We start from the raw sequence: 23769 nt of genomic DNA, 5'->3' as shown, positions 1-23769 counted from the left end.
GGGCATGTTACTCCCCTCCTCAAAAATCTCCAGTGGCTACCAGTCAACATACACATCAAGCAAAAACTCCTCACTCTTGGCTTTTTGGCTCTCCATCACCTCGCCCCCTCCTACCTCACCTCCCTTCTCTCCTTCTACAGCCCAGCCCACACCCTCTGCTCCTGTGCTGCTAACCTCCTCAATGTACCTCGTTCTCGCCTGTCCCACCGTCGACCCCTGGCCCACGTCCTCCTCCTGGCCTGGAATGCCCTCCCTCTGCACATCCACCAAGCTAGCTCTCTTCCTCCCTTCAAAGCCCTACTGAGAGCTCACCTCCTCCAGGTGGCCTTCCCAGACTGAGCCCTTTTTTTTCCTCTCCTCCTCCCCATCCCCTCTGCCCTACATCCTTCCCCTCCACAGCAACTGTATATATGTTTGTAAAGATTTATTACTCTATATTTTTTATTTATACATATATACTATTCTATTTATTTTCTCAATGATGTGCATCCAGCTTTATTTCTGTTTATTTTGATGACTTGACACCTGTCCACATGTTTTGTTTTGTTGTCTGTCTCCCCCTTCTAGACTGTGAGCTCGTTGTTGGTTAGGGACTTTCTCTATATTTTGCCAACTTGTACTTCCCAAGCGCTTAGTACAGTGCTCTGCACACAGTAAGCGCTCAATAAATATGACTGAATGAATACTAGAAACAACTGAAGAGAATATTTGGTTTATTTTTCCTTGAAAGTAAGGCAAAGGGTTAATTTGTTTTTGAATTTGAGGTATCAGTTTTTTTTCTGCCATGGAACAAACCTTAAAACCAGAATTTCAAATAAATCACTTCCAGATAATCTTTGCAAGAGAGGAAGTTTTTGTGAGGATTTCATCATTGTTTCCATATCTGGCATCTTACTCTGTGCTTAGGCATTGCTCTTGACAAATACTCTCTACAGATTATTTTTTCCTATTAGAAGATAAAGAGCACATTTTTAAAATCTACCATCCAACACTACACTTTATTGGGAATATTGATTACCTTTCAGAAAATAAAAGTGAAAACGGCTTTTTGAGCTTAAGTGAAAGTGAGAGATTAAAAGTGAACACAGAAATTCAAACGTGAAACAAAAGAAGTGTTGTCTGAAGCACATGTTCATGGGAGTACAGTGGATCAAAGGATGTGATCTCACTTCACAGAGAAACAGGTCAGGCAAGCCCAGGTAACTCAGGAAGCAGCGTGGTAATTATTCACAGAAGAAAGTAGGTAGTATACGATTTCATTACTACATTAGAAAGTCACAAGGTCAAAGCTTGCACAGTAACAGACTCAACTTGAAACTGTTTGGCCCTCCTTTAAAAGAAATTTTAAAATGGGAGAAAAGGAAGCAAGTTTACCTAATGCATCTGTGCAAGGTAAGTGCCCGGGACTTCAGAAATACCGTGGTGTTTGAAATCAGGAATTTAGTAGTGTCGATTTCTTTAGGCACGCATGGGACTTTCATTTTGCTTTCTGAAGCGACCAGAAGTAAGCTGTACTGCCTATAATATGGAGAAGCCGTTGCAATCCACCCGGATACAATCTTGAAAGGAAAAAATTAAAGGAGAAACCAAAATAAATCACCTATGCTCATTGTAATTTTTGAGAAAATATACAGATCAAAGGGGATTGGTGGTCCTGCTGTAAAGTTGTGTGCTAGTTTTAGCAATGTTGGAACTTAGCCATTATTGACGGGGTTGCTCAATTAACCATATAGTTGCCTAAGGGTTTTAACTGGAGCTGCTTTTAATTGAGATTTTGCTTTCTCCTAACCATTGGGTTTAGCCAATTACAAGAATTGTGTTCTCGTGGTGATTTCATGGACAACAGGTGTTCTGAGGTGTACATTTTCTTTCAGTTTGTACCTAATCCATACCTTTTTTCTTTGGAAGGTTCAACTGCTGGTGAAATTTACCTTGTACACTAATCTTAAATGTTAATCAAGATTAGAATTAAGCAAAATTGATCAGGTTTTCCAAGTGGGCTGTTTCTCAGGAAAATGTCTGATCAATTTTAGTAAAGTGCTTATGTTAAATTTGGATTTTTACAGTGCTTCACTTTTTTAGCTATTTTGAGTTCTTTATTTTGTATGCTGAAGCAAAGCCTTTGTGTGAGGCATGTTGAATTAAGCAAACAAAAAAATCTATACATTAACTTGCTTCAGTCTTTTTTTTGATGGCATTTATTAAGCACTTCCTATGTGCAAAGTACTGTTCTAAGCACTGGGGAGGTTACAAGGTAATCAGGTTGTCCCATGGGGGGCTCACAGTCTTCATCCCCATTTTACAGATGAGGTAACTGAGGCACCGGTAAGTGAAGTGACTTTCCCAGAGTCACACAGCTGGCAAAGTCCTTTGCAAATCTTCCTCAGAAGTGTGTTTATCAGTCAGAAGTCACATAGAGACATTGAAAACATTTTGTTTGCCTTTTTATTCCATTAGGCCTAAATTCAAATAAAACGTAATTTTAAAAGAACAGAGTGAAATATTTCCCAAGATTTCAGTTATAGTTTTCAATCCATTACTTCCAAGAATGAGAATCTGAAAAGGCTGTCTGTGTTATAGGATGTTTTCCCAAATGGAATTCTTGAAATAAGCAGTCTATCATTTTAGAATATCCACTTTAAGCATTTTATCATTCAAAAGACTCTTGGTTGAAATAAATGATGGGATATGATGTGCTAGTTGAACACTCTTTTCGTAGGAGAATGGGAAATACAATGATTTGTGCCTTTTAGAAAGATTATTACTCCATTTTAGTCTCTTCAGATAGCTATACATATGCATTTGTTACTAGTATTCATACTATTCAATCTTCTGACTTTTCCATAATGCATATAATTTATTTAAAGTGCCCATTTCATGTATCTATGCATATATGCACATACTCACATGCACAGAGGTATTTGTAAATTTGAGCAAATAGGTATTACATTGATATCTTTGAAACTTTTAGTCAGGGTCCTGGGTTTTGTCGACCACATTGTGATGTCTGGGGCTGTTACTAAGTTCTGAGCTGCTCCGCGGCTGATTTCTCCCTCTAACTGACGGGAGCAGAGTTACTGTTGCTTATTTCTGACTCCTTTTCCATTTCAACATTTTGAAAACATTTGGGGGATATCTGAGTGTATCTGAGTGCTCCAACCAAGGTACTGCTGCAATATGTCAGAATAAGGACAATCTTTCATACCTTAATCCTTATGTTTCCCAGGAGATTCTATTTAGCAGTGTCCTTGTTATTTTGGTATACAGATCATTTGTTTCCTAAAATCACATGTAAGCGCTATCATATGATCTTGAAAAAGACACCAGAGCTGTTTGGAATTCGAATATATTAAGGAGTTCTACACTTGAATATCACTACATTTTCATTTTCACATGTCTTATTATATCTTTTTGAAAGTAGGAACATTCCGTTTTCTCCTGTTTCTGATCTTATCTGAGTTGAGAGGCCCTCAGTATAACTTTGTTGAGTAGTACAGAGTATGTGTGATGGTGAAATGCTTCCAGTCTGTCTCTATTTGCAGTAAGATTATTGGGTTTATCTGTTAGAGGCCAAAACAGAAAAGGAAACAAGAGACTTTTGGGCTGTTCACTTTAAATGAACTCCTGATTGATTTTTTTAAGCTGCTGCAGAAAGCATTCCTTAACTTTCCACATTCATGTGTGTGACGAACAGAGAAGATGAATAAGTGTTTTAGCTTTTGAATAAAATAAGTATGATATTTGGATATTTGGATATTGGGTTTATCTGTTAGAGGCCAAAACAAAAAAGGAAACAAGAGACTTTTGGGCTGTTCACTTTAAATGAACTCCTGATTGATTTTTTTAAGCTGCTGCAGAAAGCATTCCTTAACGTTCCACATTCATGTGTGTGAGGAACAGAGAACATGAATAAGTGTTTTACCTTTTGAATAAAATAAGTACGATATTTGGATATTTAGTACTGTCATCTTTCTTTTAAAAGGACTGATTTGAAGAGAATATTAAAATTGCTTGGGGTCTAATTCAGTGTGACCTGAAAATGCTATTTTGCACTCAAAGTGTATTTCAAAATGATCAAAGTGAATGAAAATGATATCTTGAAATGCTAATTTCCCTTCTTAATAGATGTTGATAAAATAGACCAGAAGGGTCAGAAACACTTTCAAAGAATGTAAATCATAATCAATTGCTAATGGATGATCCTTAGTAGAAATTACTTACAAAAAGTTATTTCAAAAATGCTGCTTTTCCACAGAAAAGCTATTAGATTATGGAGATTATTGAGCTTGGAAGCAGTACTGGTGAAATGCCATTGGAACCTCTTCTTGTTCCTTGAATAATAATAGAAAAGGTTTCCCCTTAGCTGTATTTCTGACAGATAGGGCCTATTCACCAAAGTAGAACACTATCAATGAATAGTTTAAAAGATTTCTCATTTCACTGCAGTCGTCTAGGTTTCTGTCTTCTATCTTGTACACCAAGGGAGTTGATGAAGTGTGTGCTCTGCACCAGAATACTTATGCTTGCAAAACAAGTTTCACATAGTACTGAATATCTAAATCCATCTGGGTGAAAGCAGAGGTTATACATTTAGCCTTAACTTAGGTGAGCATGGATGTTATGGCAGGTGTGCCTGCTACTGATTTTCAATTCATAAAGTAACCATGACGAAGACCTTACGAAAATATACTTTAGGCATGGGGGGCGGGTAGAGAGAGAAGAAGTGAGAGAGAGAATGAGAATTAGAGAATCAGTCCTGTTTTCTGAGTTGCAAATTTTTTTAGGGTTAGCCTTCAAAAAATAACAGGTATTATCAATAGACTTAATACTTGGAATTTATAATCATCAAAACTATCATGCACAATTGCCACAGGATTGGCCACTTGAGTACCAAGGTATTAGTTGACCTGATCAAGATCACAAATAATACCGTCACTTAAGGTTAGAATAGGATGCAGATGCATATTTTCTAGGGGGTTTTTTGGAAAGTAATTAAGAAAAATTTGAAAATAATCAAACTATTACTTTGAATACTGCTTAAGGGTTCGTTTAAAAACTACAAGATTTAGTAAATAGTATCCATTTATTGAAATACATGTATATTTTGGATATTAAGTGTATACACTGTCATTTATATGTCTCTTTTTGAGCATATGGGGCTAGCTAAAGGGGTTAACTGCATCTAAATCTTCAACTGTATGTTAACTTAATAATTCAGTTATTGGGCCCTGAAGATATTATGGGTAAACGGGAGTCATTTGTTATAAAATATTCAAATGCCAATCCTAATATGTTGATAGAGGGGCACTGAGAGTGGTAGAATTACTCATTATCATGTTTTGTTTTGTTGTCTGTCTCCCCCTTCTAGACTGTGAGCCCGTTGTTGAGTAGGGACCATCTCTATATGTTGCCGATTTATACTTCCCAGCCCTTAGTACAGTGCTCAGCACACAGTAAGTGCTCAATAAATACGATTGAATGAAGGAATGATTAACAACAACTGTATTTATTGAGCACCTACTGTGTGCAGAATAAGGTATATGGTGCTTTGCACATAGTAAGCGCTTAATAAATGCCATCATTATTATTATTATTATTATTATTATTATTAATACCCCACAGTTTTATATCTAGTAGGAGAGACATCTCAACGTGAATTGGCAAAAATGCAACAGGTAAAAGAGTAAGAGTATGGATATGTAAGTTTGAAGCAAAAGTTAGCAATTAAATAATAATACTAATATACTATGCCCCCATCTGTCCAAAGAATCCACTGACTCCTTTTTATTATTCATGGATAAACTGAATCTCAAGGGGCCAGGGTTATTTCCAGTAATTTTTTTTTTCCATTATAACACCGGATGATGTACGTCTGGGTTATTTCAGCTGAATTGCTCAGTATGTTTGTGTTGATACTGTTTGGCTGATTCTTTATAAATATCCTCTATAGATAATCAATTGTATTTTCTGAAGGTTTACTGCGTACTAAGTGCCTGGGATCATACAATATAAACCAGTTGGTAGACATACAGATAATGCAAAAACGTTTTAACTGGTCCAGTTTAACATTTCTCAGGGTTAGAATCTGAACCCTCTTACCTCACCTCCCTTCTCTCCTTCTCCAGCCCAGCCTGCACAGTCTGCTTCTCTGCCGCTAACGTCCTCACTGGGCCTCGATCATGCCTGTCCCGCCATTGACCCCCGGCCCACATCCTACCTCTGGCCTGGAATGCCCTCCCTCCTCACATCTGCCAAACTAGCTCTCCTCCCCTCTTCAAAGCCCTACTAAGAGCTCACCTCCTCCAGGAGGACTTCCTGGACTAAGCCCCCCTTTTCCTCTGCTCCTCTCCCCTCCCTATCACCCCCACTCCCTCCCTCTGCTCAACCCCCCTCCCTACCCCACAGCACTTTTTTTTGGTATTTTTTTAGCACTTATTATGTGCCAAATACTGTTCTAAGTGCAGGGGGAGATTCAAGGTATAAAGGTTGTCCCAGGTGGGGCTCACAGTTTTAATCCCCATTTTACAGATGAGGTAACTGAGGTACAGAGAAGTTAAGTGACTTTCCCAAGGCCACACAGCCGGGATTAGAACCCACGACCTCTGAATCCCAAGCCTGTGCTCTTTCCACTAAGCCATGCTGCTTCTCACTTGTGTGCGTATACATACATATTTATCATTCTATTTATTTCATTAATGTTGTGTATATATCTATAATTCTATTTATTTATACTGACGCTGTTGATGCCTGCTTACTTGCTTTGACGTCTTCCTCCCCCCTTCTAAACTGTGAGCCCATAGTGGGTAGGGGTTGTCTCTATTTGTTGCTGAATTGTACTTTCCAAGTGCTTAGTACAGTGGTCTGCACACAGTAAGCACTCAATAAATACAATTGACTGAAATGAAGGAAAGAAAGATGATTTCTTCCTATTTCTGACTGTTTAGATTAGACATTTTAGAGCAGGTTAATTAGTCAATAGGACATTAATTTTTTTTGCATCGTTTAGATCTACTAAGACACCTCAGAAATATGCTATGCTGTTCAAAGCAGGGACAGAAGATACAATGGAAGGGATGGATGAGCTTACCACCAGAATTAATTCCTATTATCAGTTTTCTCTGTGCCAACGTTCTCAGATTGTCATTTTAAATTATACTAGAAGCCTTCTGGTAATGACTGTTATGTGATATAATTTACCTGTTAATACAGTGAGGTCATTCTTCCCTATGTGTCCAACTCACACAATTTATGTCCTTCTGTCTGTATGGTTTAGCTCAAATATTTAGCAATATTCCTTGGATTTTTTCTTGACCTCCCCTATTTCCTTTCAACTACCTCCTGTTACTTTGTCCTTAAGAGAATTGACCATTTTGGACAGTGTGTAATAGTTTTAAAAAACAGAAATCAATTATTCATCATTGGAATACATAGTGCAGTTGTGAGCCCAGTCCCAAGTTTTTTTTGTTTTTTTTTTTTTAAGTGTGATCTATTAATCTGTACTTCAGAGTGCTCCATGTAAGGGCCAGCTGTACCATGAGCAAAGCAGGGAGTTTTGAGGAAGGAAAGGGAGTGAGAAGTGAGTATGGTAAGTATGGGAGAGTTTTCCCAGAGCCCAAGCAGAGCCCCCATTGGTGAAAGAGACTGTGCCAGTGCAGATTCCCCCTCCCACCCTTCTCTGATTCCAAGGCTTCAGGCCATTATGCTGTAGCGTCATCCCCAAACCATTTCACTTTGGCTCCATGATTGTCAGTCCCTCCCTGGGAGGCAGTGACACTTAGAAGTAGAAATGACAGCCCAAGTCCAGATGTTCTATGTGAAGTTGGTCTCCCAATGAAATGCTGCTGGCCAGGTCAGCCTAATCAATAAATCCATGCTATTTATTGAGTGCTTATTATGCACAGAGCTCTGCACCAAGAGCTTGGGAAAATACAATAGGGTTGATACACATGATCCCTGCCCATGAAGAGCATGTGGTCCAGAGGGGGAGACAGACTTTAAAATAAATTACAGATAGGGAGAGTGGCAAAGTGTTTTTGGGCTGGGGCTGGGGTAAATATTATTAATAATAATAATGATGGTATTTGTTAAGTGCTTACTATGTGCCAAGCACTGTTCTCAGGTTTATCAGGTTGCCACAAGTGGGGCTCACAGTCTTAATCCCCATTTTACAGATGAGGGAACTGAGGCGCAGAGAAGTGAAGTGACTTGCCCAAGGTCACACAGCTGACAAGTGGCGGAGGCGGAATTAGAACCTATGACCTCTGACTCCCAAGTCTGGGCTCTTTCAACTAAGCCACGTTGCTTCTCTAATTTAATGCTTAAGAGATACAATCCACTGGCACAAGTGATGAAGAATGGAGAGCAAATAGGGGAAATTAAGGCTTAGAGAAAGGATGGCCTTGGTAAAGAATAATAAATTTCAGGGCTTTAGGTTCCATTGCTTTGGGGGAACCTTGCATTACGCCATGAAGAGAGCTATTTTTCATTCATTCAGTTGTATTTATTGAGTGCTTACTGTGTGCAGAACACTGTAATAAGCACTTAGAAAGTGCAATACAGCAATAAATGGAGACAATCCCTGCCCACAACAGTTTTACACTCTGGGGGTGGGGTGACAGACCTCAAAACAAGTAAACAGGCATCAGTATAAATAAATAGAATTAGAGAGATAGATAATAGATGCACTGTGGGGTGGGAAGACGGGGGAAGAGCCAAGGGAGCTAGTCAAGGTGACGCAGAAGGCATGGGGAGCTGAGGAAAAGGGGAGGTGCGCCTTCAATAGAGCTTTGAAGAGGGGAAGAGTGACTGTTTGGTGAATTTGAGGAGGAAGGGCGTTCCAGGTCAGAAGTAGGATGTGGGCCAGGCGTCAGCAGCGAGACAGGTGAGATGGAGGCACAGTGAGGAGGTTACCACCAGAGGAGCGGCGTGTGTGGGCTGGGGTGTCCAAGGGGAGAAAGGATATCTGGTAAGACCAGGACCCTTGTGGGAATTCCACCACCCAAATTAGTTCTGGGACTGCCATCTATTAAATGTCTTTGGTAGCTCTCATTTCACATATAGTGAGTTGAATAAAAGGTAGCAGTAGTCATTCCCTCAAATCAGAAGTTGGAGGACCTGTCTCAGGCAGACCTAGGGAAGCAATAACGCTCTCTTCAGAACACTTCCTCCTGTAGTGTGTAAGCTCCCTATGGACAGGGATCATATCTGTCAACTGTGTAGTATTGTATTGTAATAATAATAATGATGGCATTTGTTAAGTGCTTACTATGTGCCAAGCACTGTTCTAAGCACTGTGGGGTGGGATGCAAGGTAATCAGGTTGCCCCACATGGGGCTCACAGTCTTAATCCCCATTTTACAGATGAGGGAACTAAGGCACAGAGAAGTGAAGTGACTTGCCCAAAGTCACACAACTGACAAGCGGCGGGGCCGGGATTAGAACCCATGACCTCTGACTCCCAAGCCCGTGCTTTTTCCACTGAGCCATGCTGCTTCTCTTCTTCTACACTGTGCATTGTACTTCCCCAAGCACTAAATACAATGGTCTGCACACAGTAATTGCTCAATAAATACCATTGATTGACATAGGGCGCCTTCCTCTTCCAGTCAAATTCCAGAAGACTTTCTCAGACTTTCTCCCTCCCCCACACACTGAGCCTAATTGTCTCAATGGGATGGTCAGGGTAGCTGGGATTGGAAAATAGAATGGCCTCTTCCTGGGCCCTGAAAAGTCCAAGTCACCAAATGGCAAAGATGCATGCTAGAAGAGGGCAGACACCCACCTGACTGTTTAACCATTATAAGGGTTATTGGGCTAGGAAGGTTTGGGGAGGGGAGGAGGTGACAGACTTAGTTGCACAGACACTAACTAGACTTTCAGGGAAGAATTCAGCAGATGGAATTCTGGAGGGATTAACTTGCCACTTCAAAGAGAAAGGAATGTCTTGTAAAAAGCCTTCCTGATTGACATCTTTTTTAACTTTTTTGTACCTATGGTCCTGGAGGCAGTCATCTGACCTTCCACTAGTCAGTGCGAATGTTATAGTTTTCTGACCCACCCAGACTTGCGTTTTCTAGTGATTACATCAAAGTAACTCTAATTTTTAAGAGGTTTTTATTCAAGTTCCATCACCACCCCTGGAGATTCACTTGAAAGCCCTGGGCTCATATGCCGTGAATGCATGTCATAATAGAGTGATCACTGTGCAAATTATACTCATACAGCTTAATAATAAAAAATAAAGAAAAAAAATCTAAGTAGGAAGGTGCCTAAATGTCTGTGGTTCTAAGATGAAGCCCTAGGCCAGGAGTAATGTGTAATCCAACAAGTTATACTGGTTTGGTGTGCATGTTGACTTTGTGGTGGGAAAAAATATCTCTGTTTCCATTGTAGTAAACCATGCCTGTGAGTGCTTTGAATAACTGAAAATTGTAAAGAGGACTAACCAGTTTCAGCTCCCTCTTTCTTCCCCCTCCATTTTTGACATGAACAGTGGTGAAATTTTACAGCCTTTTAAATAAAAAGAAATTCAGGGACCTCTTGGTTAATGGCCAATGGCCAATATATTTATCAGTAGTTAATGACAGGTAGGAACAGCAGACTACCTGAGGCAAAGTTATTATTTATGTAGTGCTGCTGTGGTAAACAGCACTCTGCCAGAGTCACAGTGTAGACAAAGCAGGCCCCAGAGAGCTCCGCATCTACAGAAATGCAGAGAGTTCATGCTGTATAGAAAGCCAGGGATGGAAATGAAATGATGTCTTGGGACGGGTGAAGCTGCCTTAAATAGTACCAGGTGGATAATTGATGAGGGTTGCTTGAGAATCACTCCCAGAGAAAATGAAAAAAAAAATGCATTGGAGTAGGTTAATGGAGTGAGGGAGTAAGATCTCAACAGAGCCTGGAGGGAAAGGAAAGATATCTGGGACAATAGAAGAGGTATTTAGTTCTGTAAGAATTTAACTATTTTCTTAAATGACAGCACGCTATATTATGTCTTTGAGTAGGATGGGATAGACATGTTTGGGTTAACACCGGGCATCTGGAAAGATTCATTTTTCAAATAAAGCTTCACTGGGTTTTTGAAAGGTTCAGAATTCATTTATAATTGTGGTATATAAGAGCATACTATGTGCCAACTATTCTATTAAGTTTAGGGGTTGAGTCATGATAATCAGGACAGTCCCTGTCCAACTTGAGGCAAATAATGTTCTAAGGGGGAGGGGAAATTGTTCAATTACTTTCTTATTTGCTTTTATAAAATTGTAATTTTTCAAGTGTAAGTTATGTGTTTTCTTTATTAATGTATTTTTAAAGAAGGCTTCCACAACATTTTTGAGACAGTAAAAATATTTATCCCCTGTTAGTATTGTGATTATTATGACTGATTTCCATATGCTCTGAAGCATTCAGCTCTGTTAAAACTACCTTGGTTTTTTATAAAGACAAGAATTTTTAACAAACATATTAGAGCATTTATGATCAAGTGTACAATTAGATTCATATTTTCATCTATAATTCTGGCTTAGGAAATCAGGTATTTTGTTTCATTGTTTTTGGAGCTTTGTCATGCATCACGCTTGAACCTGACAGTATTTGAAAGCATCACAACTTAAAGCCTAAAATGAAGAGAAATATGGTCCCAGATAAGATTGCAAAGACATGCAGTCTATGTTGAAAAAAGATATGTTACACATTTATCCCTTGAATTTAAAATCCTTAGAAAAATTGTGCATAACTAAGCTTACTCCTTATTTGAATAGAGATTTGTTTAGTAGTCTTTCACAGGTGAACACCGTTTATGCTGTATTCATAAATGCTTTGGAGAATTTTACTCACCTGCCTTCCTCAAATCCCATGTCAGGGTCCATTAACTCAGTCTTGTGATGTCAACGAAAACCTTAATTTTAAAGCACAAAAATAGAAAGACATTTGATTTAATAAATGATTATATGACTGAGCAATAAGTTTTGACACCCTAAAATCTGCAGTGTTTCTGGATACCTTATCAGTAAAATGTGTGATTTTCATTGTGAAAAACTCATTACCATGATCATACATCCTAAACAATGAAGCATTTTAATAATACCTGGCAGGCAGATAAGAAAGAGAACTCACAGTGCTGTAGTTTCAACCTAAACTTAACTATTCCCAAATTTATTTTTATGTCTGCATAACAAATAAAGTAGGCAGCTGTATGATCTTAGGTTACCAACAAAAATTACTCCAGGTTATAAAGGTCATTATTATACTTGTATTCTTGGTGACATAGAGGAGGTTTTGTGTTCTCATAGCTATTTTATTTTCCCACATCTGGCAGGCTTCATCTGCAGATATGCTGAGTATCAGGTTTCCTTTCCCCAAAAACGTGAAGTGTAGTGCTCTCAAGGAATGAATCTGATTTCTTCTGAATAGATGAGCTCAACTCTAACTTTCCTACCATCATGCTCAGCAAATATCACTTGAGGTTTGTCTGAACTACTGCCAGTGTATATCAAACTGGCCCATTTGCAGAAGAATATAATAGCCCTATTCATTTTGCAAAACACAGATTACTTTGTTTCCAGAATTTTGTTTATAAGCAACCAGAAGAATAGGCTCCTAGTTTTCTATCCTATTTTTGAAGCATGTTTCAGTTTTGGTTAGTGAGGCCATTTCCTTCGCCTCTGATTTCCTTCTGAACTTTAAGTATATTTATACATAAACCTGTGTACATATGTACATATGTATTTATACATATTTGATTTTGATCATTTACAGGCCTAACTATAGAGTATATGTCATAAAAACTCTTCCGTAGGTAGAAAAGTCGCCAGTGGTTTTTATAGGTGAAGTGGTCAGTATATTGAACAATAAGGTGAAAATGTGGAGAAGAGTACCATAATATCTGCTGTGACAAAGCACATATTAATGGTCTTTTGCTTGTCTCCAGAGTGCATTCCAGACTCAACCAGATGTTTTGCAATGCTGGTCATGGGAACCAGGTGAGAGAATATAGTTAGCTTAGTGGACCACTTCTAGAAGAAACAATAGAAGTGCATATCCTTTTGATGGTGTTATCCCCATCCTGCTTTTCTACCATTTGCCTCCAGATTATCTATCTGCTCTTTTCCCATACTGTTTTCCAACTCACTGTCTTTTTTCCTCCCAAGCCAACCTTCTCACTGTACCTTGCTCCCCTCTATTTTGTCACTGTTTCTCTAGTTTAAAACTTACTCCCTCCTATATCTGACAGACTTCAGCTCTCTCCACTTTCACAACCCTCTTAAATCCCATATCCTCCCAACAAAAAGGCCCAGAGGCATAATAAATAGCAGTAGAAGTAGTAGATAATGGTAATTATTTAGCAACTACCAAGTGCAATAATGTAGCATCCTAAAAGCCTGGGGGTGTAACACAATCACAAGACTTTCTCTGCCACAAGGCACTCAGAAACACTGTAACCAGAGGTAATAAAATTGAATGTTTGGTTAATTATATATACATATATTAATAAGGACTTAGAGTAGGCATAATTGGGACCGGGGAAGCAGCATGGCTTAGTGGAAATAGCCCAGGCTTGGGAGTCAGAAGTCGTGGGTTCTAATCCCAGCTCCGCCACGTGTCAGCTGTGTGACTTTGGGCAAGTCACTTAACTTCTCTGTGCCTCATTTATCTGTAATATGGGGATTAAGACTGTGAGCCCCACGTGAGACAACCTTATTACCTTGTACCTATCCCAGTGCTTAGAACAGTGCACGGGACATAGTAAGTGCTTAACAAAATACCGTCATTATTATTGTCATTATTAATACTTGGTCCCTTGCCCGACCCAGGATCAGAGGCTTCAGGGGAGCAGGGTGAACCCCCAGAAGCCAAGCAATGCCACTTACTGGCATTTGACAATGCGTCACCACCTGCCACGTGGCAGTGCTGCTTTCCCTTCTCTCCATGTGGAGTGCTCACAGATCACTGAGGGCAGGTGGTTGCATTTTGCAAGGGAGTGGACTGTCCATTTGGGAGACATAAAGTCATGGATTCTAATTCCAGCTTTAACACATCTGGTGTGTGACCTTGGCAAGGCACTTCATTTCTCTGTGCCTCAGTTACCTCATTTGGAAAATGGGGATTGAGACTATGAGTCTGATGGGGAACAGGGACTGTGTCCAACCCAATTTGCTTGTATCCACCCCAACATTTAGTACAGTGCTTGGTACATAACAATCACTTAACAAATGCTGCTATTATTTTTCTTATATTATTACTACTGCAGTGTTGGCACATAGAAAGAACTTAATGAACACAATGATCAGTAGTATTTTTATTACGTCTTCTGACTCCAAGTTCTGTAGTCTTTCCACTAGAGAGCTTAGAGAAGCAGCGTGGCTCAGAGGAAAGAGCCAGAGCTTTGGAGTCAGAGGTCAAGGGTTCAAATCCCAGCTCCCCACTCGTCAGCTGTGTGACTTTGGGCAAGTCACTTAACTTCTCTGGGCCTCAGTTCCCTCATCTGTAAAATGGGAATGAAGACTGTGAGCCCCCCGTGGGACAACCTGATCACTTTGTAACCTCCCCAGTGCTTAGAACAGTGCTTTGCACATAGTAAGCACTTCATAAATGCCATAAATGCCACTGGCCTACACTACATTTTTATTTTTATTTTTAACTCTCTGGTCTCTTTATCTTCCCCAAACCATAATTTTTCCATTTCCTGAAGCATTCAGGAATGTAAATTGACACTTTGCAAAGAGAATCTACATACCACTGATTAAAAGATTCTGTCAGTGTTGTCAGTATTTGTGGCAACGTTTGAATTGATAAAACTGATACATGATCATACCAGCTTTCCCGACCTGATACATGTAATCTGTAAAAGCAAATGCTATTGCTCACTGTCACAATAGTCTACTTATAAATATTTGATGAAAATATATTAATTTATTTTATCTAATTATATGCCTTTATTTTTGCATGCATAGTTTCCCACCCTCCTGTCTCTCCACCCCCACTACACAACTTTGGTACATCAAGAGAAGCAGCGTGGCTCAGTGGAAAGAGCATGGGCTTTGGAGTCAGAGGTCATGGGTTCAAATCCCAGCTCTGCCAGTTGTCAGCTGTGTGACTTTGAGCAAGTCACTTAATTTCTCTGGGCCTCAGTTACCTCATCTGTAAAATGAGAATTAAGACTGTGAGCCCCCCGTGGAACAACCTGATCACTTTGTAACCTCCCCAGCTCTTAGAACAGTGCTTTGCACACAGTAAGCGCTTAATAAATGCCATTATTAAAAAAAAAGAATATTTATTTCCCTATATTTACAAATGTCATTCGTAACATTGCTACCCCCACCCCCCCAGTCATTTAATCTATGGTGATAACACTATGAAATGGTTTAGAATTTTGTTTTTACATTACCAATCTTCGCAAGAAGAGTAGGTAGCCAGAGTCCAGTGAAATTAACTCAGAGCAAATATATCTGAAAGAGGTTCTTAGCGATTGATGTTTTGGTGATGACAAATTTTCCTCCTCATAGTTTTTAATTTAACAAATTGCATGTAAAGACTATAAATGCCTTTATATTATCCATAAACATAATAAAAAGTTACAGTAAATAACTCTGACTTAATCAATAATTCCAGGCTTAGCCTGAGGGATAGGAAAGAAAAGTATTCCCATTTCACATTTTAATTATGTTATAAACTTTGGAAAATAGCTATTGATCTTCAGTATCTGGCATCAAATGCTTTTTTGTTGCATAGGCAGTGACAATCTGTCAAATAGGATGAAAATTGAATGCATCAGAAGACTTGATAATATACCATATGATTCGGTTTGTTTTTAGTTACTATAATTCTTTAATGATGAAAGGTGACTTTTAACTGTGCTTTTATTACCATCAATGAAAATTTGCTTCCCTGATAATTCAAGCGAAGACCTGGTAGAAAGGTGTTACCTGTTATTGAAAACTATTGAATTTAATATGTGAATGCTAAGAGTAGAGTGGCAGGATATAGTAAAACTTTTTTTCATTACGTGAACTAATCACATTTATTTGGAAAAGTATTTTGGCTGTTTTAGAGATTCTCTTTCACTGTTGTAATGAAGGAATATTTTTAGAAAATATCTGGTGATAATTATAACATTTAACAACAGCAAGGGTTAGGCAAGGCTTAGTAGAAAGAACACACCCCTGGGAGTGAGAGAATTAGGGAACTAGTCCAGACTTTGCCCCTCATCTGCTGTGTGAACTTGGGCAAGTTACTTCTCTGTACCTCGGTTACTTCATCTCTAAAATGAAGATTAAGTCTTCTCCATCCAATTTAGACTCTGAGCTCCCTGTGGAACAACCATATCATTCTGTATCTACCCCAGTGCTTAGTACAGTGCCTGGCACATAAAAAGTGCTTAAGAAATACTATTAAAAACCCACAGTAATTGTGGTATGTGTTATGTGCTTACTAAATGCTAGGCACTTTATTTAATCAATCAATCAATTCTATTTATTGAGCGCTTACTGTGTGCAGAGCACTGTACTAAGCGCTTGGGAAGTGCAAGTTGGCAACATATAGAGACAGTCCCTGCCCAACAGTGGGCTCACAGTCTAGAAGGGGGAGACAGAGAACAAAACCAAACATATTAACAAAATAAAATAAATAGAATAGATATGTACAAGTAAAATAAATAAATAAATAGATTAATAAATATGTACAAACATATATACATATATACAGGTGCTGTGAGGAAGGGAAGGAGGTAAGATGGGGGATGGGGGGTGAGGGGGAGAGGAAGGAGGGGGCTCATTCTGGGAAGGCCTCCTGGAGGAGGTGAGCTCTCAGTAGGGCCTTGAAGGGAGGAAGGGAGCTAGCTTGGTGGATGGGCAGAGGGAGGGCATTCCAGGCCCGGGGGATGACATGGGCCGGGAGTCGATGGCGGGACAGGCGAGAAAGAGGCACGGTGAGGAGATTAGCAGCAGAGGAGCGGAGGGTGCAGGCTGGGCTGTAGAAGGAGAGAAGGGCGATGAGGTAGGAGGGGGCGAGGTGATGGAGAGCTTCAAAGCCAATTTAAAGCTGGGATAGATACAAATAGACCAGAGGGAGAACAGGTATTGAAACTCTGTTTAACAGATGAGTAAATTGTGAGACAGAGAATTTAAGTATCATATAGTATGCAAATGGAGTTGGGATTAGAATCCAGTACTCCAGCCTCCTAGGACCATGCTGCCTCCCCTATTTATTCAAAAGTCTTTCTAAAATTTGTTCCTAAAATCTGACAAATGGGGCTATCTATACATGGGAATGTATGTATGTATCTAGTTTTGAAATTGAAAACTTCGTAACTGGAGTGTATTTTTTAAAAAATGCTAATTTGATTTTGATTTAATCAAGGTGGGTAGTGTACTCCCCCAAATTTCCAATCAGAATAGACCCCACCCACTATCTTCTCAATTACACAAGCTCATAACCTTGGCATTATCCTTGAATCATCTCTCTGATTCAGTCAATCAATCAATGGGAAAGGAGTTGGCAGAAAGATAGATAAGATAAGCATACACTGAGTTGCGTTAGAGGAGCGAAACATGTGGGCCGGGTTTTAGTAAGAAATCAGTGAGGTAAGGTAAGAGGGTGAATTGATTGAGGGCTTTCACCCCCTAGGCTGCAAGTTTATTGTAGGTAGGGAACAGGTCTATGAATTCTGTTGTATTGTACTTTTCCAAGCACCTAGTACAGTGATGATGGTGATGATGCTTTATAGCCAGTGGTAAGGAGTTTCTGTTTGATGTGGAGGTGGATGGGCAACCACTGGAGGTTCTTGAGAAGTAATGAGACATAACCTGAACTTTTTTTAGAAAAATGATCCAGGCAGCAGAGAGGAATAAGGCCTGGAGTAGGGCAAGTGATCTGCAAGGAGACTGATAAAGTACTCAAGTTGGTATATAGGATAAGTGTTTAGACCATCATAGTAGCAGTTTGGATGGAGAGGAAAGGGTGGATTTTAGCAATTTTTTGAAGGTACACTTGACAGAATTTGGGAACAGATTGAATATAGGGGTTGAATTAGAGAAATAAATTTAGAATAATGCTGAGATTCCAGGATTGTGAGATTGGGAGGTGGTGGAGGTGTTGTCTACAGTCATAGAATAATTCAAGGTGGAACCAGGGTTTGGATGGGACGATAAGTTCTGTTTTGACAGGTATAGTTTGAGGTATTGGTGGGACATCCAAGTAGAAATGTCCTGAAAGTAGGAGGAAATGTTAGTTTACAGAGAAGGTCAGAGGACAGGGGTGCAGCAGTAGATTTGGGGTCCATCTGCCTAGAGATCGTAGTTGAAATCATGGGAGCAGATGAATTCCCCAAGGGAGTGGGTATAGATGGAAATAGAAGAGGACCCAGAACTGAGCCTTCAGGCCCTCCCAATGTTAGAGGGTGGGAAACAAAGCAGGAAATGGAGAAAGATCCTGAGACGGATTGGCTGGAGAAGGAGAGGAGAACCAGGAGAAGGAAATGTTGGTGAAGCCAAGGTTAGATAATGATCTGACCCATATACTCAATCTGTCAAAAAATACTGTTGATTCTATGTTAAAAGTGTCTCTGAATCCACCCTTTTCTCTCCATCCAAATTGCTACCATGCTGATCAAAGCACTAGTATCTTACCTTGATTACTACAACTGTCTCGTCTCTAACCTCTCTGCCTCCAGTGTCTCTCCATTCTGGTTCATATTTTATTCTAATAACCAGATCATTTAAAAAAAAGTTCAATCTTTACTTTCTCCTCTCCTCAAAAACCTCTAATGGTTTCCCATTCACCTCTGCCTCAAACTCTTACCATAAGCATAGCCTAGTGGATAGAGCTTGAGCCTGGAAGTCAGAAGGTCATGGGTTCATTCATTCATTGTCGTATTTATTGAGCGCTTACTGTGTGCAGAGCACTGCACTAAGCACTGGGTTCTAATCCCAGCTCTGCCTCTTGTCTGCTATGTGACCGTGGGCAAGTCATTTAACTTTTCTGGACTTCAGTTCTCTCATCTGTAAAATGGGGATTAAGACTGTGAGCCCTAAGTGGGACATGAAATGTGTACAACCCAACCATCTTGTATCTACCCCAGTGCTTAGAACAGTGCTGGACACACGCCAAGCACTTAACAAATACCATAATTATTATTATTAAGGCACTCAAGCTATCTACTTCTACAACCCAGTCGGCACACTTCTCTCCTCTATCATCGACCTACTCAGTGTAACCTGACTTATTCTATCTCCACATCAAGCCATTTCCCACTTCCTCCCTCAGTCCAGAAAGTCCCTCCCACCAGTCACCACACCCTAAAAACCCTACTAAACTTGTACCTCTTTCAATAGGGCTTCCCAGCCTAAAACCCTCATTTCCTCTACTTGCTCTGCTTTCTGCAGTGGATCTTTAGTCTTTAAGTCCTTTACATTGGCCCCACCCCCAGCATTAGTATTAATGTACATGCAATAAATGTACATATCCTTATACTCTGCCATTGTCCCTATTTTAGTTTATTTAAAGCTGATCTTCCCCTCTGGACTGTAATCTCCTTGTGGGTAGGTATCATATCTACAAGTGCTTTAGTATTTTACCCTCCCTAGTATTTAGTACTCCCTCTCAGGGTCGCACCTGGAGAGTTTCCGGTACTCTACCAGTCTTGACTATGGGAGGGAGAATCAAGCAGAGGCCTACCTATTCCTACCTTGGACAGTGTCTAGTGAATGGAAGGCAATCTGCTACAAGTCAGAACTCACCTGTGCCAGGCAGTAGTGGCATGGAAGAGAATCGAGGGCAGAGACTCAAGTATATTGCATGAAGGAGGCACTGGTAAACCACTTTTGCATTTTTACCAAGAAAACTCTATGGATCCCCTACCATACAGATTGCAGATGGAGGTGAGGTGTTCTGGGAGAGATGACTCGACAGCATAAGACAAGTACTTAGTACAGTGCTCAGTGCACAGTAAATACTCAATAAATACTACTGACCAATTGACTGATTGCACTAGAGCTACAGATTTTAGAATTCACAAGAAAAACAGATGGCTTTCTTTCATTCATGCACAGTGTAGCTATTGGACTATTTGGACTATTGGGCTTTTGTATGTCCTTGGGCACTCTTAACTTCTATATTCCTCAGTTTACTCATCTGTCACTCATTCATTCAGTCGCATTTATTGAGCACTTACTGTGTGCAGATCACTGTACTAAGCGCTTGGGAAGTACATGTTGGCAACATATACAGACGGTCCCTACCCAACAGTGGGCTCACAGTCTAGAATGGGGAGACAGACAACAAAACAAAACGTATTAACAAACTAAAATAAATAGAATAGTAAATATGTACAAGTAAAATAAATAGAGTAATAAATCTGTACAAACATATATACAGATGCTGTGGGGAGGGGAAGGAGGTAGGGCGGGGGGCATGGGGATGGGAGAGGAATATGGATTAAATACCTGTCAAAATCTGGATTAAATACCTGTTCTCTCTCCTATTTTGATTGTGAACTTCATGTGGGAAAGGGATTGTACCAGCATCTAGTAAAGTGCTTGGCATGTACTAAGTGCTTAACAAGTACCTTTGCTGTTATTATTGTTATTATTAACTAAGATTATTGTTGGTTCAAGGAAATCTTCTGTGCAGCCTGCCCTACCTCACCAAACTGAGGCATGTGCTCCATACAGGCACTCAAACCAAAACTAATCCACAATATGAAATGTTTGAAAAGTCCAGAAATATGAATTAGTCCTATTGAAAAGTCTGGAAATTGAGCCAATTTAAAAAAGATGTTGAAAATAATGAAGAATTATGGCAGGGAGTTTTATGTTATTTTGTTTAAGGTTTCTTTCCAGGAGACATGGATATTTTGACACATTATTGTCTGAAATTTGTCCTGTGATGATGTTTTAGCACTTTTTAAACCAGTATGAAGGTCTGCATTTGATAACCTGATCTGATTGCTGCAGTAAGTAGACTTCCTAGGCAGCATGGTTGTCACATTTTTGAGGTCATTTCTCGACAACGTTTTTCACCATTACAAGAATATTTATTGAGTGCCTATTGTGTGCGGGCCAACTTACTAGGCTTTTGGGTAACATAAAGAAAGTAGTAAAATACATAATTCTAGTCCTAAAGGAATGAGGGTGTAATGGAGGATAAAAGCAGACAAAATTGCTGAATATACAATAGGTTCAAGAATGAGAGAATACATACTGATGAAAAGCACAAATATATTGATAAATTGAGTAAAAGAGATTAATTTGGGGATGTGAAGATAGAGGGGGGAATCAGGAAATGTTTCTAAGAGGTCCAACCTCTTAGAAAAGTGTTAGAAGAAAATTAAATCAAGTAGAGAATCAGCTGCCTCATTGGAAAGAGCATGGGCCAGGGAATAAGAAGAAGTGGATCACTGTTCTACCACTTGAATGCTGTGTGAACTTGAGTAAGCACTTAACTTCTCTCTGCCTCAGTTTCCTGAGGAAACTCAGAAACTTACTGTCTGGAGGAGGAGACAGACATTAATAATTACCTCTGAATATATCACGTACCAAAACTTATATGTAGCAGAGAGTTGTCCTTTCTATCTCCCCTTTAGTCCAAAATTTGATTTTATTTTTTTGATTTGAGTTTTGATTTTAGCATGCATGTCTTAAAATACCTTTCCGTTTTTTATTGTAAAAAACAATTTAAAAAAGTTAAATCTTGCTACCTTCTACCTAGCAGACGGTGATTGGGTCTGACCTGATTATCTTGCTTCTCTCCAAATATTTAGAACAGTGCCTAAAAAGGTAGGTTTAGCAGGAGTGTCTTGTCTTGTCTTAGGGTGTCAAGTCTCTCCGACCCATAGTGTCTCCATGGGTACATTCATTCATTCATTCAATCCTATTTATTGAGCACATCTCTCCCAGAACACCTCACCCCCATCTCCAATCATTCTGGCAGTGTATCCTTAAGAGTTTTCTTGGTGAAAGTACAGACTACAAAGTACTGCCTTTGACACTGTGGACCACCCCCTTCTCCTCAACACGCTATCTGACCTTGGCTTCACAGACTCCGTCCTCTCCTGGTTCTCCTCTTATCTCTCCGGTCGTTCTTTCTCAGTCTCTTTTGCAGGCTCCTCCTCCCCCTCCCATCCTCTTACTGTGGGGGTTCCCCAAGGTTCAGTGCTTGGTCCCCTTCTGTTCTCAATCTGCACTCACTCCCTTGGTGACCTCATTCACTCCCACGGCTTCAACTATCATCTCTACGCTGATGACACCCAGATCTACATCTCTGCCCCTGCTCTCTCCCCCTCCCTCCAGGCTCGCATCTCCTCCTGCCTTCAGGACATCTCCATCTGGATGTCCGCCCGCCACCTAAAGCTCAACATGTCGAAGACTGAGCTCCTTGTCTTCCCTCCCAAACCTTGTCCTCTCCCTGACTTTCCCATCTCTGTTGACGGCACTACCATCCTTCCCGTCTCACAAGCCCGCAACCTTGGTGTCATCCTCGAGTCCGCTCTCTCATTCACCCCTCACATCCAAGCCGTCACCAAAACCTGCCGGTCTCAGCTCCGCAACATTGCCAAGATCCGCCCTTTCCTCTCCATTCAAACCGCTACCCTGCTAATTCAAGCTCTCATCCTATCCCGTCTGGACTACTGCACTAGCCTTCTCTCTGATCTCCCATCCTCGTGTCTCTCTCCACTTCAATCCATACTTCATGCTGCTGCCTGGATTATCTTTGTCCAGAAACGCTCTGGACATATTACTCCCCTCCTCAAAAACCTCCAATGGCTACCGATCAATCTGCGCATCAGGCAGAAACTCCTCACCCTGGGCTTCAAGGCTGTCCATCACCTCGCCCCCTCCTACCTCACCTCCCTTCTCTCCTTCTACTGCCCAGCCCGCACCCTCCGCTCCTCCACCACTAATCTCCTCACTGTACCTCGCTCTCGCCTGTCCCGCCATCGACCCCCGGCCCACGTCATCCCCCGGGCCTGGAATGCCCTCCCTCTGCCCATCCGCCAAGCTAGCTCTCTTCCTCCCTTCAAGGCCCTGCTGAGAGCTCACCTCCTCCAGGAGGCCTTCCCAGACTGAGCTCCTTCTTTCCTCTCCCCCTCGTCGCCCTCTCCATCCCCCCGTCTTACCTCCTTCCCTTCCCCACAGCACCTGCATATATGTATATATGGTTGTACATATTTATTACTCTATTTATTTATTTATTTATTTTACTTGTACATTTCTATCCTACTTATTTTATTTTGTTGGTATGTTTGGTTCTGTTCTCTGTCTCCCCCTTTTAGACTGTGAGCCCACTGTTGGGTAGGGACTGTCTCTATGTGATGCCAATTTGTACTTCCCAAGCACTTAGTACAGTGCTCTGCACATAGTAAGCGCTCAATAAATACGATTGATTGATTGATTGATTGACTAGCACTGATTGATTGACAGATTTCCACTAGAGCTATGGCCTTCTTGCCATTTAGTTAACTTGAGTCTCTACCCTCGACTCTCTACCATGCAGCTGCTGCCCACCATAGGTGAGTTTCGATTTAAAGCAGATTGCCTTCCACTCGCTAGCCACTGCCCAAGCTAGGAAGGAATGGGTATGCCTTTGCTTGAGTCTCCCTCCGGTAGCCAAGACTGGTAGAGTACAGGAAACTCTCCAGGTGTGATCCTGAGAGGGACAGGAAGGTCACTGGGAAGAAAACCTGGACCTAAAATACCATTTATAAAGGGAGACTGACTCCTCTGCTAGTAGTGGTAAACTCCACTGCACCCAACCTAGAGACATTCACTACCT

At 40.5% G+C, this 23769-nt stretch overlaps 1 protein-coding gene and 1 non-coding gene across 2 annotated transcripts in view; one reads left to right on the top strand and one right to left on the bottom strand.

The window, feature by feature from the left end:
• The first annotated feature begins 1200 nt into the window (after positions 1-1200).
• Positions 1201-23769, top strand: part of NAALADL2 (N-acetylated alpha-linked acidic dipeptidase like 2) — a 989255-nt gene continuing 966686 nt past the window's right edge. The window contains exon 1 of the mRNA XM_038750200.1: positions 1201-1392. The gene's annotated coding sequence lies outside the window, so the exon portion shown is untranslated. The remainder of the gene's footprint in view (positions 1393-23769) is intronic.
• On the bottom strand, positions 23517-23653 carry LOC119935365. Its single transcript, XR_005453254.1, has one exon. It is a non-coding gene; the product is annotated as a small nucleolar RNA SNORA7 (small nucleolar RNA).

The sequence above is a fragment of the Tachyglossus aculeatus genome, chromosome 1 (genome assembly GCF_015852505.1).
Source record: "Tachyglossus aculeatus isolate mTacAcu1 chromosome 1, mTacAcu1.pri, whole genome shotgun sequence".
In the NCBI taxonomy this organism is placed as follows: domain Eukaryota; kingdom Metazoa; phylum Chordata; class Mammalia; order Monotremata; family Tachyglossidae; genus Tachyglossus; species Tachyglossus aculeatus.
This window is presented reverse-complemented; position numbering and strand designations above follow the sequence as displayed.